Genomic DNA, 15,531 nt, shown 5'->3' with positions numbered 1-15,531 from the left:
CTCGATCCATGCTACTGGTGGGAAAAAAAAGTTCATCGGATCTCTCCACATTGTCTGTATGTGATAAGCACAATTGTAGCTACAATTGTAGCAGTCCTGTGTCAAAATAAATGTCACAGGAGTGCAATTTTCTAGATTATTTTAAAACATTTTTGAACTTCAAAATGTTTTTCAGTCTCTCGAGTTCTCATAAACTAAGGTTTACAGTAATTACTGCTGTAATTAATGTTGTAGATTCCTTTTGATGGAATCCACTTCCAAAATCTTTCTTTTTCCAGGTAACAGTACACCCTGGATTGTATAAATACTGCCTCTATCCACGGCATTGTCACAAATCTATGAAAGGTAAGTCTAATGTGGCCTTTATGCCATAATATACAACTAATATATTAGTTTGCAGGGCAAAGCTAAGTACATTATAAAATCCCTGTACCTTTCAAGTGCAAATAATGTAAACGCTCAACAATTATTTCTCCCTTGAAAACCCAATTTTTAATCATCTTTTATGATCAAACTACGAGAGAAAAGTTGTTAAATAAGCACTGTAAAACAGCAATTTTCCCAATAAGGTCATGACAAAATTTCAGACATCTTAATATTCAGTCATCTGCCCTACTTGAAATACACACACGTGGACTCCAGGTGATGACGATAGAAGACTTGACTGTGATGCTCTGTGAGGTTAATTAATCTGCCTATAATTGTTAAGGCTCACACATAAAGAATAGCTACTTGAATGAGATACACAAAGGTGCCAAGAATACATTTATGAGAGAGGGAGGAAGAAAATTAGTAGCAAAAAGAAACAGCCTTTTATTTGCTCCATCAAAATGCATGCAGCTGAGAAAGATTTAGTGTGTTTTTGTCAATATGCCAGCAGCAGAGAAAACAGGCAGCTGCGAACAATGGGATACTTCCACTCTGGATGAGATGATGGCAGGGATAAGTAGATTTTGTATTTTGGTCGTACAGAGATTGAATATTGCTGAAAAAAGAAACATGCTGTCGAAGCTTTTGTCTTGCACTCATCACGACAGATTTGCAAGACTACTAAATCTCAAAGTGAACAATAATTTATACTGTATGAGAAGAAGGTACTGATTAGTTGGCAAGTGGATTCTGACTGGTAAAGGCATTGCCATGGAGAATGCACCAGAGAACAGCTAAATGCCAAGCTTTTGTTTTAATTCAAACCAAAGCTTTGCCATGCTGAATGAACCAGGGAATGGCTGTTCCCAACCTTTTGTCTAGTTGAAAAAGGCACACTGTAAAGGACTTGCACGTAAATACATATAGCCTCTAGCATGTGTAAGTGAACCACACTGTGAGTCTGACTGACTGGGCAGCATGATGGCACAATGGTTAACACTGCTGCCTTACAGCGCCAGGGACCCGGGTTCAATACCGACCTTGGGTTATTGTCCATATGGAATGTGCACATTCTCCCCGTGTCTGGATGGGTTTCCTCTGGGTGCTCTGTTTTCTTCTCACAGTCTAAAGATGTGCAGGTTAGGTGGATTGGCAATAATCATTTAAAGTATGGTCACTGCTGTAATGTAGGAAGCACAGCAGCGAATTCTCACACAGCAAGGTCCAACAAACAGCAATAAGATAATCCGATCAACAATCTGCTGTTTAGCAATGTCGGTTTGGACTTAAATATTAGCCTAGAAAATGCTGGTGCCTTGCATGATTTTGTTTTTCAGCTAAGTGTACCAAATGTGAAGCCTTTTGGAAAAGCTGAATGCAATAGACATAACCGCTGCTCTGAGAACTGTGTCATGTGATCTTTCACAACCACCTAAGAGCGAGGACGCTGCCGCCATTTTACATCTCATCTGAAAGAAAGCCCCTCCAAGAGTGCAGAAAGGGTTTCATTATTGTTGCACATGGTTTAAAATATTGGCCCCTCCAGGAGTCGTGACTGGAGGGTCACCCAAAGATGTGCTGGAGAAACCTGTACTGCAGGACCTGCGCTCCCCAACTGATCAACCCCACTGACTACCCAACCCACCAATTTATCACTCGACCTCCCCGAACACCTGAACCCCTCCCCCCACTAACCACCACCTGATCCCATCCCCCACTGACCACCCGACACCCACTGGCCACCTGACCCCCCCAGTCCCACTGACCATCTGACCGCCACCCCTCCCACTGAACACCCGACACTCCTGACTGATACCCCCATCAACCACTCGATCTCCACCCACCCACTGACCACCCCCTCAACCTGCCTGACCAACTAATCACACCCACGATCAACCCCCACTGATCACCCAAATCACCCAACTTGACACATTCCCCCCCACCTGATGCCCCGCGCTTGTTTGCAACATGTTGGTCTGGAGAAATACAAAAGATTCACTTCTGACATATTAGTAGCTGAGGTGTTCAAATGACAAGTTATCGAAGGATTGCATGGCATCTTGCATGAAAGTAATGATGGTTAGGTACATCCATCAGACAGAATAAAGTTATCGAAGGATTGCATGGCATCTTGCATGAAAGTAATGATGGTCCATCATTAGACAGAATATGATGTGCTTATTTGAAGTATTCCTTACAGGCTACAAGGAGATGGTCTTAACTCAAGCAAAAGTTTGAAATTAATGCAGAATATTTAAATTATTTTGGTCTAGTTCTCATGAAGCAAATCATAGTCTAGTCATTGCTAGATTCCAAAGAGGTCATCATATACACATCCTCAAATGATTTGTCAATGATCAGTTGATCATTATTGCTATTTATTCAGAATTTTACAACAGTTGGCGAACCATTGAGAGATCTAACAGCTGAAGTGGGATGATAAACAGAATCATGCTGTAGTTCAGATCAAACAATCACTAGCTGATCATACATGCAGTTATAGCATACTTACTCTTCTTAGGCAATCTCTTGAGGTCAAGGATAACTTGCTTCCATTCCAGTTTGATGAGTTCTGACAAAAGTCCAATGTGTGGTCTGCAGACTCTGCCACACGTGGTCAGGTGCGTTTTTGAAGGGTTGGGAGATGGGGGGCGCGATTCTCCGCTCCCGCGACTAAGTGCCCACGCCGTCGTGAACGCCATCCAGGTTCACGACGGCGCGAAACGGACCCGATCTCGACCGATTCAGGGCCCGAAAATGGGCTAGGATCGGGGCCGCGAGAAACTCGGGGGGGCGTGTCGCTAAAGCAGCGTCGTCAGCGCGCGCCGGGCATTGGCGCCGCATAAAAGCGGCGGCGCATCATCCGCCGCCTAACTGGCGTCACCCGCGCATGCGTGGTTTGGCCGGCGCCAGCCGGTGCCATCCCGCGCATGCGTGGTTGCCGTCCTCCCCGAGACCGCCCCGCAAGAAGATGTCGGATGGATCTTGCGGGGCGGCGGAGGAAAGGAAGTCCTCCTTCAGGGAGGCCGGCCCGCCGATCGGTGGGTACCGATCGCGGGCCAGACCCCTTTTGAGTGCAACCCCGGTGAAAGAACCCACCTCGCTTGCCCACAGGCCACCCCCCCCCCAGGCGTTCCTGCGCTGTTCCCGTCGGCAGCGACCAGGTGTGGATGGCGCCGGCTTGAAGCCGTCGCTTTGGGCAGGCCGCTCGGCCCATCCGGGCTGGAAAATAGCGGGTGTAGCGGAGAATCACCATTTCGGGTGTCCCAGGCGATTCTCCGGCCTGCGCCGCGTAGAACTCGACGGGGCTATTCCCGCCGCTTGGGTGCATCACGGGATGGTGTCGGACCGGTGTCACGGGGAAAAATGGCACGCCAGGCCATTCTCCAAACCGGCGCGGGAGCGGAGAATCGCGCCCGGGGAGTTTGGAGGTTCCTGTGCTCCCTCCAGTGTCTCGACTTCACCTCTGCACACTCCTGACAAAGTCCCTAAATGTGTTTGAACATCAGCTGTTGCTGCAGCATCATCAACTTGGTGAAAGCCGCTTTTTGGTCTGCACTAAATCTGTTGGTCTTCCAGTGCAAAGAGAATCCCTGGACGGTGGCGCGAATCCCGCCCTGACGCCGGCTGCCATATTCTCCGGCGCTGTTTTTCGGGCGGGGGCGTGCTGAGAGATGTACTAAAGCTTGGGGCAGCTGCTGCAGAGGCGCAATGGGGCGCAGGAAGGTCTCTGTCTAAGAACTTTCAGCTATAGTGAACTGTGGGGAATGGAACTGTATTGAACCTCTCAGGCTGTATGACACTGTATGAATGTATACAGTGAATATTATATGTATCACAATTGTATCGAAGCATATTAGAGTGCAACTCGATTGATGTAGACAATTTAAATACCTTTGCACCATTTGTAATGACCATTTTAAAATGTCTGTAGTGTATCTTTGACTGTATTGAAGCATCTCGAGAGTGCAACATGATGTATGTAGAGGATCTGAATATTATTGCACTTTGTGTGATGAGTATTTTGAAATGTTTATCATGTTCTTTCAAATATTTTACAAATAATGTATATTTTTGTAACAAAACATGTCTCTGAATGTGTTTGGTGCCTTCCTGAATGAACCTTCTCCATTTAAGTCGGTTGAAAGCTGGGGACTCCAATAAGTCAGCAGGGATGTTTGACTTCTTCAGGGATGCTTTGAGGACATCAGTAAAGTGCTTCAATTGATCTCCTGCAAATCTCCTGCAATGATCAAGTTCCAAATAGAGCTATTGCTTCGGGAGCCTGGTGTCAGACATAGGAAGTACTTGTCACACCCAGCGGAGGTGATGTTGAGTGATTAGCACCTCAATGTTCGCTTGAAAGGGATGGCCCTGTTGGACTACCTTCCTTGCCACTGGATTTGGAGGATATTGCGAAAGCACTAATGCTTGTATTTCTCCAGTGCTTTGAGGTGCCTACTGTGGGTTTTCCAAGTCTCTTTAATATTAATGTATTAACAGGGATGAGGAGCGCGATGTAACCAAAATGTTTCTAAATGTGGTAGTGAGCGGGAACTGCCGCAAGCTTCCCGAGGCTGTCCCCGCTATATAACGTTAATGGGTCCACTCAACAAGGCATCACAGATTTTATGGCCCTGCCGGCTGATTCGCCAGGACCACCTCTCCGGCCCCCCACTAACAAGGGTGAGCAGCACTTAAACCGATGCTGCACAGTTAACCCCACTCAGCTTGCAGCCATGACGCTGAGGAGACCAGCCTCACGATTCGGGGATGCTGACCTGGGCAGATTACTGAACGCGGTAGAGGCCAGATGGGATACCCTGTTTCCCCAAGGATCTTGGAGGGGCAGCTACAGGGCAACCAGTGCCGCCTGTGAGGAAGTGGACGTTGCTGTCAGCTCGAGGAGTGTGACCAGCAGGACCGGCACCCAGTGCCACAAGGAGATCAACGACCTCCACCGGACCCCACAGCTAAGTTGGACCCCCGCCTCCCCTCCACCCCCATACTCCCCATTCCCACCCCTCACCCCATAAGGGCTGTCTCCCCACCCTCGCCAACCCCCCCCCCCAGGATCTTTGACCCCCATATCTGAGTCCCCCCCACGCCCTCGATGAATGATGCACGCAGCTAACGATGCCCCTTATGAGTCCCTGCAGGAGAAGTTGGCCCACAACAGGGGGGAGAGGGCCCAGATGGGTGGCGAGGTGCCAGACATCAGAGTCCTCACCCCCTACGAGGAATGGGCACTTGAGGTCGCGAGGGTAGCTGAGGACAGATCAGTAACCAACGTAGAGGTCGACGTACGGTGCAGAGGTGAGGATCCACCTAGATGACCTGTCACATGTGAATTGTTAATGCCATGCAGACTGGTCAATTCCTTCCCCGACCCCGCTTCCCATGAGAACACCTCGGAAGAGAGCTCTGAGAATGCCATCGTCGTAGTGCCACAGCTGTCATTCCCACCCTCCACCAGTGCAGACACACACACCTCGGTGGACAACTGTAATGGTCAGGCTTCTGGGGCACATTCTGATGAGCACCACACAGTTGCTGATGCACATCGGGTGCGAGGCAGGAACACCCAGGCAAGACTGCAGTCGGAGGTCTGCTGGATCCCAGGATCACTTAAGCACAACATGGCCATTAAATCGCACCCGAGATCTGTATTGAATGACAGCCCAGTGAATTCAGGAACTGTCCTTATACAAAAGATGATTGTGGTGCAACTAAGCAGACTATCTATGGGGGTCATTCACACTATTTTACAGAGTAATGCTATGTCTAGACTGAGTATGCATCCTTGGTAATTATGTGAGCTATGGAATAATTTCACCAATGCATCTTGAGGCACGATCAATTTGACTGGAGACGAAGTTGAATCCAAACTGAGGCTTTATTAGTATCAGATGTGTGGCCTCCCACAGCAGCTGACGAAATGGCTGCGAGCTGGAGGCCATGCATATTTATAACCCGGCTCCTGGACGGAGCTAGCATGCAGGAGCCACAGGTGAACCTGTAGTGCAGGTTCGACCGTACATCCTCCAATATCAGAACACAGTGGTTTACCACATTCACGCCCTGTTAAAATTGAATCTGGCGGGGGTGGTGGATAACTATACACAATTAGCAATCTTTAATATTTACAGAGCAGTAAGAAAATGTCTCTGGTCATCCAGCGGGCCGGTCAGAGGTTCAGCTGGTCTGGGCCTTGATGGTCCTTTGAGATCGACGAAGTTGAGCCGGCGATGTTGGTGCTGTCGTGGTTGAAGTTGACTCCGGGAGCGTGCCGAAATCCTCTTCATCAATGGGGGTGGGCAGGGGGAGGACGGACGGTCCTGGGGGAGTGATGGGGGCGGTGGGGGAGGGGAGGGTGGCGCCGGGGGCACCGGGGGTGGTGTGGGGGTGGAACTGCTGGTGCCAGGTCCCTGAGGGAGACGGTATCCTGGCAGCCATCGGGGAATGCCACGTAGGTCTACTGTGGGTTTGCGTGGAGCAGGTGCACCCTTTCCACCAACGGATCCGCCTTGTGGAGCCACACATGTTTATGGAGAAGCACGGTTCCCGGAGCTGTGAGCCAAGTTGGGAGTGATACCCCGGATGTGGACTTCCTGGGGAAGGCAAAAAGACGTTCATGCAGTGTACTGTTAGTAGCAGTGCACAGTAATGAGCAAATGGAATGTAGTGCATCAGGGAGGACCTCTTGCCAGTGGGAGGCCAGGAGATTTCTGGACCGTAGGGCCAGCTGGACGGCCCTCCATACTGTCCCATTCTCCCTTTCTACCTGTCTGTTTCCACGGGGGTTACAGCTGGTCGTTCTGCTGGAGGCGATACCCCTGCTGAGCAGGAACTGTCGTAGCTCATCACTCATGAATGAGGATCCCCTGTCACTGTGGATGTAGGCGGGGAAGCCGAACAGAGTGAAGATAGAATTAAGGGCTTCAATGACGGTGGCAGACGTCATGTCGGGGCATGGGAGAGAGGAGAAACCAGGAGTATTCATCGATCACAATGAAGAAATATGTGTGTCGATCGGAGGAGGGGAGGGGGCCTTTGAAATCCACGCTGAGGCGTTCAAAGAGGCGGGAGGCCTTCACCAGGTGCGCGCGGTCCGGCTGGTAGAAGTGTGGCTTGCACTCCGCACAGACCTGGCAGTCCTTGATGATCGCCCTTACTTCCTCGACAGAGTAGGGCAAATTTTGTGCCTTAATGAAGTGGTACAACCGAGTGACCCCTGGGTGACAAAGGCTGTCGTGCAGGGCCCGGAGTCGGTCTACCTGTGCGCCAGTACATGTACCTCGGGATAGGGCGTTTGGGGCTCGTTGAGCTTGCCAGGGCGATACTTAATCTCGTAATTATAGGTGGCGAGCTCGATTCTCCACTGCAAGATTTTATCATTTTTGATCTTGCCCCACTGTGTGTTGTTGAACATGAAGGCTACCGACCGTTGGTCAGCGAGGAGAGTGAATCTCCTGCCGGCCAGGTAATGCCTCCAATGTCGCACAGCCTTAACGATAGCCTGGGCCTCCTTTTGATGGATGAGTGCCGAATTTCGGAGGCATGGAGGGTGCGGGAAAAGAATGCCCCGGGCCTGCCTGCCTGGTTGGGGGTGGCGGCAAGGGCGATGTCCGATGCCTCGCTTTCTACTTGGAAAGGAAGTGTTTCGTCTACAGTGTGCATTCCAGCTTTGGCAATATCTGCTCTGATCCGGGCAAAAGACTGTGGGGCCTCGGCCATCAGGGGGAAATGAGTGGACTGTATGAGTGGGCGGGCCTTGCCCGCATAGTTTGGGACCCACTGTGCATAATACGAGAAAAACCCCAGGCCGCGTTTGAGGGCCTTGGGGGAGGGGGAGCTCCATGAGAGGGCGCATGCGGTCGGGAACGGGCCCCAGAACTCCGTTCTGGACTACGTAGCCGAAGGTGGCTAAGCGGTTTGTACGGAACATGCACTTCTCCTTGTTATACGTGAGGTTGAGGAGAGTGGCAGTGCGGAGAAATTTAGCGAGGTTGGCGTCGTGGTCCTGCTGATCATGGCCGCAGATGGTCACATTGTCTAGATACGGAAACATGGCCCGCAAGTCGTACCGGTTGACCATTCGGACCATCTCCCTTTGGAAGACCGAATCCTCATTGGTGACGCCGAAGGGGACCCTAAGGAAGTGATATTGCCGGCCATCTGCCTCGAAGGCGGTGTATGGCCGGTCCGATTTACGGATGGGGAGCTGGTGGTAAGCGGATTTCAGGTCCACCGTTGTGAAGACCCGGTACTGTGCAATCTGGTTAACCATGTCAGATATGCGTGGGAGGGGGTACGCGTCGAGCTGCGTGTACCTGTTGATGGTCTGGCTGTCGTCCACGACCCTGATTCAGATGCTGTTACAAGTCATTATTCGGAGATCTGAGTAATGCATCAATTTATGTAGCTTATCTTTGTACACCCAGGGCAATCGCACTAGCTGATACCAAGCAAATGGACTAAAGCATCATTCACTGAAAGCAACTATGTAATACCTGATTACAAATTACATTATGAGCACTGCTCATAATAAGCCATTGAGAATGATATATTTCAATGGAGTGTGTATATAGTTGTCCAAATGGAGTACAGCAACCCAAATATAAAGGAATCCAAACTTAAGTTATCCTCAGACCCAAAATCCAGGCGTAGACAATAACAGCAACTCACCTCTCTAAAAAGCACCTTCAAATGTAGTAAAAGCTTGGAAGCACTTCACAGGACTGTTACCAACAAAATTTGACACCAAACCATATATAGAGAGATTGGGACAGATGACCAAACATTTGATCAAAAAGGTTCAGATTTAAGGGCACCTGAAAGGAAGGAAAACGTAGCGGAGAGATGTTTAAGAAAGAAATTTCAGACCTTCGGGACATGGTCGAGCACAGCTCAGCTGCCAATGGTGCAGCAATTATAATTGGCGATGCTGTAGAATAGTCAAGACTAGAGGTAAATAAAACACAGAGGTGTGTTTCAGCAGCTGGGGTGAAGCCAGATGATGTTACAGAGGGACAAATATGTAGTCTTAGTGATGGCACGGCTATGTGTTCAGAGGCTTCTCCCGAGGTCAAATATGACATCCAGGTTGCAAACAGTCTGGCTCAGCTTCAAACAATTGTCATGGAGAAGAGTGGAGGCCAGAAAGCTGACAAAATGGTAAGGGGAGGGCGTCAAGTGATAGTCCACTGAACATTGGCAGATTGGCTGCCTGCCGCAGGCTCAATTAAGCCATTTAGTGGCTAATTAAAAGGCATTCTCTTGCCTCTGTGGATATTTTGCTTAAGAGACTGTTGGGTGAAACCTGGTGGCCTCCCAGTGGTTACTGGCGGAGGGGCCTCCTCTGTGGGCCTTCCATGGCCCATGAAGGGGACTCCTGATGGCAATGGCCACCCTCATCACTCATTCACTCCACCCACCTCCCTCACCCAAACACCTGACTCCAGTGCCCCCAATGCCATTTAACTATCTTTAAGGGCACTCAACCATTGAGACATCTTCTCCCTGCAGCTTCAGCCTTAGTACTGGCCACCATTAGTAATTGCGCTTGGGTTTTCTAATTTGGGGCTGGGCTGCAATCTGTATTTGGGGTAAAATGCAGCCCCGTGTCCGCCACCTGCAGAAGCGAGGTCACCGCCCGCTTTTGTTCTTGGTGACGGGACTTGTGCCCTCTCCAAAAATTCTTGCCTGGAGTTTGGGGCAGGGACTGAAGACAATGGCTTCAGTCTTACCATTATTTAGTCTGAGAAAAATTCTGCTCACCTTGTACTGCAAGTCAGGCAAGTAATCTGGCATTCTAGAGACAGCAGAAGGGTTTAAAGTGGGGTGGTGAAGTAGAATTGAGTGTTGTCAAAGTACAAATGGAAACTGATGCTGTGTTCTCTGAAAATGTCAACAAGGGCTGCAAAATAGGAAGGGATCAAAGCGAGATTCTTGAGGGACATCAAAGGTAACATCACAGGAGCAGGAAGCAAATCTATTGCAGGTGATTCGCTGGCTATCCCTGGAACCCAGCCCATTGTGGCATTGTTGGAGAGGTGTTGGAGGAGGATGGTATGGCCAACCATGTCAAAGGTTCAGATTTTACAATTTTCATGGCACAAAATTGTTGACAGTCACTATTGTAACTCCACTGAAGCTGACAGCAAATTCTGGAGCCTGCGTGTATGCAGCATAATGCAGAAACCCAAAGGTTGATGTCAGTGATTCAACTCTCCCCCAGAGGGTGCAATATTGAGGCACTCCATCACGACAAGTGCTATTTGAAGTTTTGGGCCCATAATGTCCGTTCTCCGAGGTGGTGTACCTGGGGGATAACACACACACTCCCCCGAAGGTCCCCTCATAAGATTGCATGGGAAGTTCAAACATCCATTGGGCAATTGCTCAAATCACAGTCTTTGGATGATTCTGACTGTCGTACAGGAATAGATACACTGGAAAGATTAGAAGAATTAAACCTACTTCTAACTCTTGGCTAGCTACAGTATTGACCTGATGTCCCCTGCCCCTGCTCACTGACCTCACTGATTCAAAGGGAACATGTGGAAGCTCTTGACAGTAAAGAGACTGCTTCTCTGACTTAATGGAACCCTTGTAGAGCTACACAAATAAGCAACCTTAATCCTCCTTTTGAAATTGCCTAGACCTGTCAATCAAATAGCTTGTAAAAGGCAGTGGAACCCAAAATTGAATGTAGAAAATGCACTTCAAAGCTTTTAGGCTTCTAGGCATACAAACAGGCTAGTAAAGGTTAAAGGGCAATGAAACTGACTGTGAAAAAAAACACTTCAAAGGTCTCCACCACAGCACAGATCTCTGAAATTGTTATACTGACTGGCAGTCTAAAGGGTTTAAGGCTGCACATGGGAACACTTTCACTTTATTATCAGAGAACTTTATTTTTGCGATACTGACAGACTGTTTAAAGGGTTTAACAGCTGCAGATGAGAAGAGCATTCCCCACTACAGGAAAAACGCCTACCTGAGCCCCTCCAGCCAAGCACAAACCTCCCCCCCTTCACCTCCACCTCCTCTGAAGGCCCCCCCCCCCCCGCTAGGTACCCTGGAGGCAGTTGTAGGGAGGGTACTCACCCCCTTGCCACCCCTCGGAAGGCAAGCTGCCAGGCCCAGTTTCTCAGGAGCTGCACCAATTCACGCCAGCGGAACACACGGGGGGGGGGGGGTATCAGAGCAACCCAGGAGTCAGGTGAATCAGGTGTCCTGCCCATAAATTGGATTCAAAACTGCTCCAATGAGCTATTTGCATGTTTGTGCCGTGAAATCTGTTTTTGGTCCAAAACCCGATTCACCGGGCCATTGGGATTCCCTCCGCTGGTGAACCCTGACCGATGTATCCAAGTTCTGTGTCCGCCTCACAAGAGCCTGTGTTGTGACTCAGAAGCACTAAAAATCTTCCCATCAGCTATGGAAAAGCAGACAGACAAACATCCCAGTACCTAAACCCTTCAAACAGGTGACTATGTGCTAGTGCTTCTACTGATGCAGGGTGAATCCCAGAAAGTCCAGTTCAGTGACACACACAGGATGGCAAAGGGGATTAGGGAGGTAAATTATTTAACTGACATCCCAGACTATAGGATTCATGTCACCAATTATTAGTATCACAATCTGGAACGGAACAAGCAGGTCAAAGCCAGTCAGATACCAAAAGAACTGGAGGACGAAAGAGACAGTGATAATGAAATGGGGGGGGGGGGGGGGGGGGGAGGGGGGGGGGCTGCTGAGCAAGGCCAACTTGAACTCCTTACCATCCAGTTTGCAGAGAGAGACATTTTAGAGAAATTAGATACCATTCACCCATTTAAATGACTGCTCACCACGTTTAAGAACATCTCCAGAGACAAGCCAGGCTGCACCATTTCAGTTCCACATGATGTGGATGTGGGAGAAACCCCTCCCATTAAGCGGAATCCCTGTCGAATCTGACCCAGCTTCGGGTGGAAATTAAATATGTGTTGGAACATAAACTAATCCAGCCCAGCACCAGCAACTGGAGTTCAATAGTTACGTTCATAGCTCAGTCAGATGGCTCCACAAGACCCTGCATTGACTACTGAAAAGTTAATGCAGTGACCAGAATCTATTCCTCCACAATTCTCCACCCAGAAGACTGAAGATAGAGTACATAACCCAGCCTACTTGACGAAGATAGACTTATTAAAGGGATAATGGCAGGTTCCAGAGGTCTTGTGGTTCAGTGAAGGTGTTCCTACCTCTGGTTCATGTCCCATTTCCGGATTGATGGTGGCACAAGGTGCTGTCATGTTATTCACCCTGGGGTAACACGGACTGCAACATGATGCAGTTAAATGATCAAGCATACACCAAACATAGGCGTTGGTTCAATCAGATTTATTGAACTTCAGTAACTAACATTAACTACCTAGACCAGGCTAGCTCTGATCCACGTGTAGAAGGTGTTGAATGATTTGTACACCCTGACTGTCACTACAGTTGTCACCAGTGGAAAGAGGCGGAGTGCTGATGCCTCGTGTGTTTTATAGTTGGAAGCCCCCCTCTGGTGTTCTGTCTGGTGATTGGTCGTGTTCTGTTCTGTATGTTGATTGGCTCACCTGGGTGTCTGTCACTGCCTGCGTTTACCTCATGATGTGCATGGGTGCATATTATGACAGGTGCGTTTATAAATAGTCCAACAGATTATCAGCCTGTGAACATTTCCAATACACCTGATGGCAGGCGGCATGAGCGGGAGAGTTTCTTGATTAATCATACTGCAGAAAGCAACGGCAAACCACCACAGTACTTTGCCGCACATAATCATGGACCAATCCATTGGAAGTCCAAGGTTGCTGATGCCCTATTAGGGCATAGTACCTGAATAAGGAGAACTGGCAGCTTCCTTTGGCGACCCAAGATGTCTGTCTTGCTAACTTCAGAATGGTTATTCCAGTGTGGAGTCGAGCCATTCGGACTCAGAAATGCCCCAGCCAACTTTCAAAGGTTGATAAGCCATGTAGTGGTGGGCCTATCCAAGTGGGCGATGTATCTAGATGATCTCCCAGTGCACAGTGGCACCTGAAAAAACCATCTGGAACAACAAGAAGCTCTCTTTCAAAGGTTAAAATCAGTTGATCCAGTGGTCAATCTCAGAAAGAGTGAGTTCACTACGGCCCATGTGACCGTCCTAGGGCATGAGGTGCACCAAGAACAAATAGTGTCAGGAGCTGTGAAGATACAGACAGTTGTGAATTTTGCCATCCCCAGAGCAAAACAGGAAATATTAGGGATGTGTGGTTCCTATTGCACGTTTGTCCCAAACGTCAACACTGTGGCTGCCCCACTAACAGACCTACTGCAAAAAAAAAACAAAGACAGTGTGAACAGAGAGGTGTCAAAAAGCTTTCGAGAAGCTGAAGGCCATTTCAATAAGAAACCAACGTTATCAACTCCAGACTTCAACATAGCATTTAAAGTAGCCATCAAAGTCAATGAGCTCAGGGTAGTGGTTGCCCTATTCCTCGAGGGTGTATCAGGCATAGGGACATGGATCAGTATTTCTCCAGGCAATTGAACAAACGTGAAAAAAGATATTCTACTGTGGAGAAAGAATCTTTAAGGATCTCAAGTGCTCAAAGCTCACTTCGCAATATACGTCTGAAATTGATGCAGAGAGACCACGGTTTATGCGGATTACAGTCCCCTGATCTTTGGGGAAAAATCTAAAACCCAAAAGGCGATACTATTCCGTGGGAGGTTGTTCCTCCACCCATACCACCCATACCAAGTGCCTTGGGGAGATGGTGGGAGCAGGTACGATAGCAGCATTTAAGGGACATCTAGACAAAATATATGAATAGAGTGGGAATGGAAGGATATGGACTCCGTAAGTGCAGATGGTTTTAGTTTAGGCAGGTACCATGGTCAGTGCAGGCTTGGAGGGCCGAAGGGCCTGTTCCTGTGCCGTATTATTCTTTGTTTTTTGTACCTAAACAGAGCACAACTGACAGAGTAAAGGCGAAGATGAAACTGTTGCAAATGAATGTGTATGATTTTTAAAAATTGAGTTTGTTCCCAGTTTTGTAATGAAATGTGAGCGAATCTCATTTCATTCTGCATAATGCGGAGGTGTCATGATGTTGTACTTTTTGAAGATATGAATATTTCTGATTTTTTCACAGACTGGATTTTAAACTGGAACCCGATACAGACAATTGTGCTTTAAAAAAATATATAGAAACAACCGCGGCTCCAAAACAATTTCCCATTCCGCAAAGTTGGAATGAGGTATAAGTGGGTTTTTAACAGTGCACTAACTTCATAATTGGTGCAATCACTGACACTGATAAGCTAATTTTATATTTGTGGAATATCAAATTTCTCCATAACAATAAAAAAACAAATATTTGTTTAAAATATTTTTTATTTTTCAATAAGTTTTTTTAGCTTTTATTTTAGTATCTATTTTAATCCAATCTTAATAATTTACTTTGTTACCTGAAAACTTAAATTAAAAGTGGTTATATTAAATGCTTTTAACTTTATGTTTTGCTGTGTGATTACTTCAATGTGATTGGTTGCGTCATTGCTTCTGACATCACTGGTACAGCTCACCAAGACTTGGTGTCACATTTTTGTGGGGGAGAGCGACAGACAGAAGTATTCATAGTGCAGTAAGAGCATATCGTAGTTTATAACAGTATTAAGATTAGTTGTAGATGAGTGTAATTTATATGTTAGCAATTATTTAGAAGTACGTGTTGAATCCAAATTAGTAATATTAATAAATTTATAGCTTTGTTTAAGTTCACGCTATCTTGTGGTCTTTGTGAACACTACGCCTGAATTAAGCAACACAAAGAACACCACAGCGGGGTGGGGGGAGTGCCATTAAAATGACCCCCCCCCCCCACAACAAAGAGATGGAAAGAAAACAAAAAAAAAAGTTGGAGAAAAGTTCTACAGGAACAATTTCCTGCCGACCAGCATGAGGCTCCAGAGTTTCAATTGTTCCCTTCAAGGTCCCCAAGGTGGAGCAGCACTTCAAGACCATTAATCTGATCATTGAAAGGGTCGTTTCATCATGAGATAACAGTCCCAGCTTTCTGAGCTGAATTTAATTCATATTTATTGCGTAAATCCAGCAATTTCTTGAAACTCATG

General features: G+C 47.7%; 1 long non-coding RNA gene across 1 annotated transcript in view; it reads left to right on the top strand.

Moving 5' to 3' along the window:
* LOC140430633 (uncharacterized) overlaps positions 1-15,531 on the top strand; it is a 74,845-nt gene that overhangs the window by 48,135 nt on the left and 11,179 nt on the right. Inside the window, exon 2 of the long non-coding RNA XR_011949475.1 lies at positions 279-345. This is a non-coding gene — a long non-coding RNA (uncharacterized lncRNA). The remainder of the gene's footprint in view (positions 1-278; positions 346-15,531) is intronic.

The sequence above is a fragment of the Scyliorhinus torazame genome, chromosome 10 (assembly GCF_047496885.1).
Source record: "Scyliorhinus torazame isolate Kashiwa2021f chromosome 10, sScyTor2.1, whole genome shotgun sequence".
Lineage (NCBI taxonomy): Eukaryota > Metazoa > Chordata > Chondrichthyes > Carcharhiniformes > Scyliorhinidae > Scyliorhinus > Scyliorhinus torazame.
Note: the sequence above shows the minus strand (reverse complement) of the source record. Positions and strands in the feature narration are given on the sequence as shown.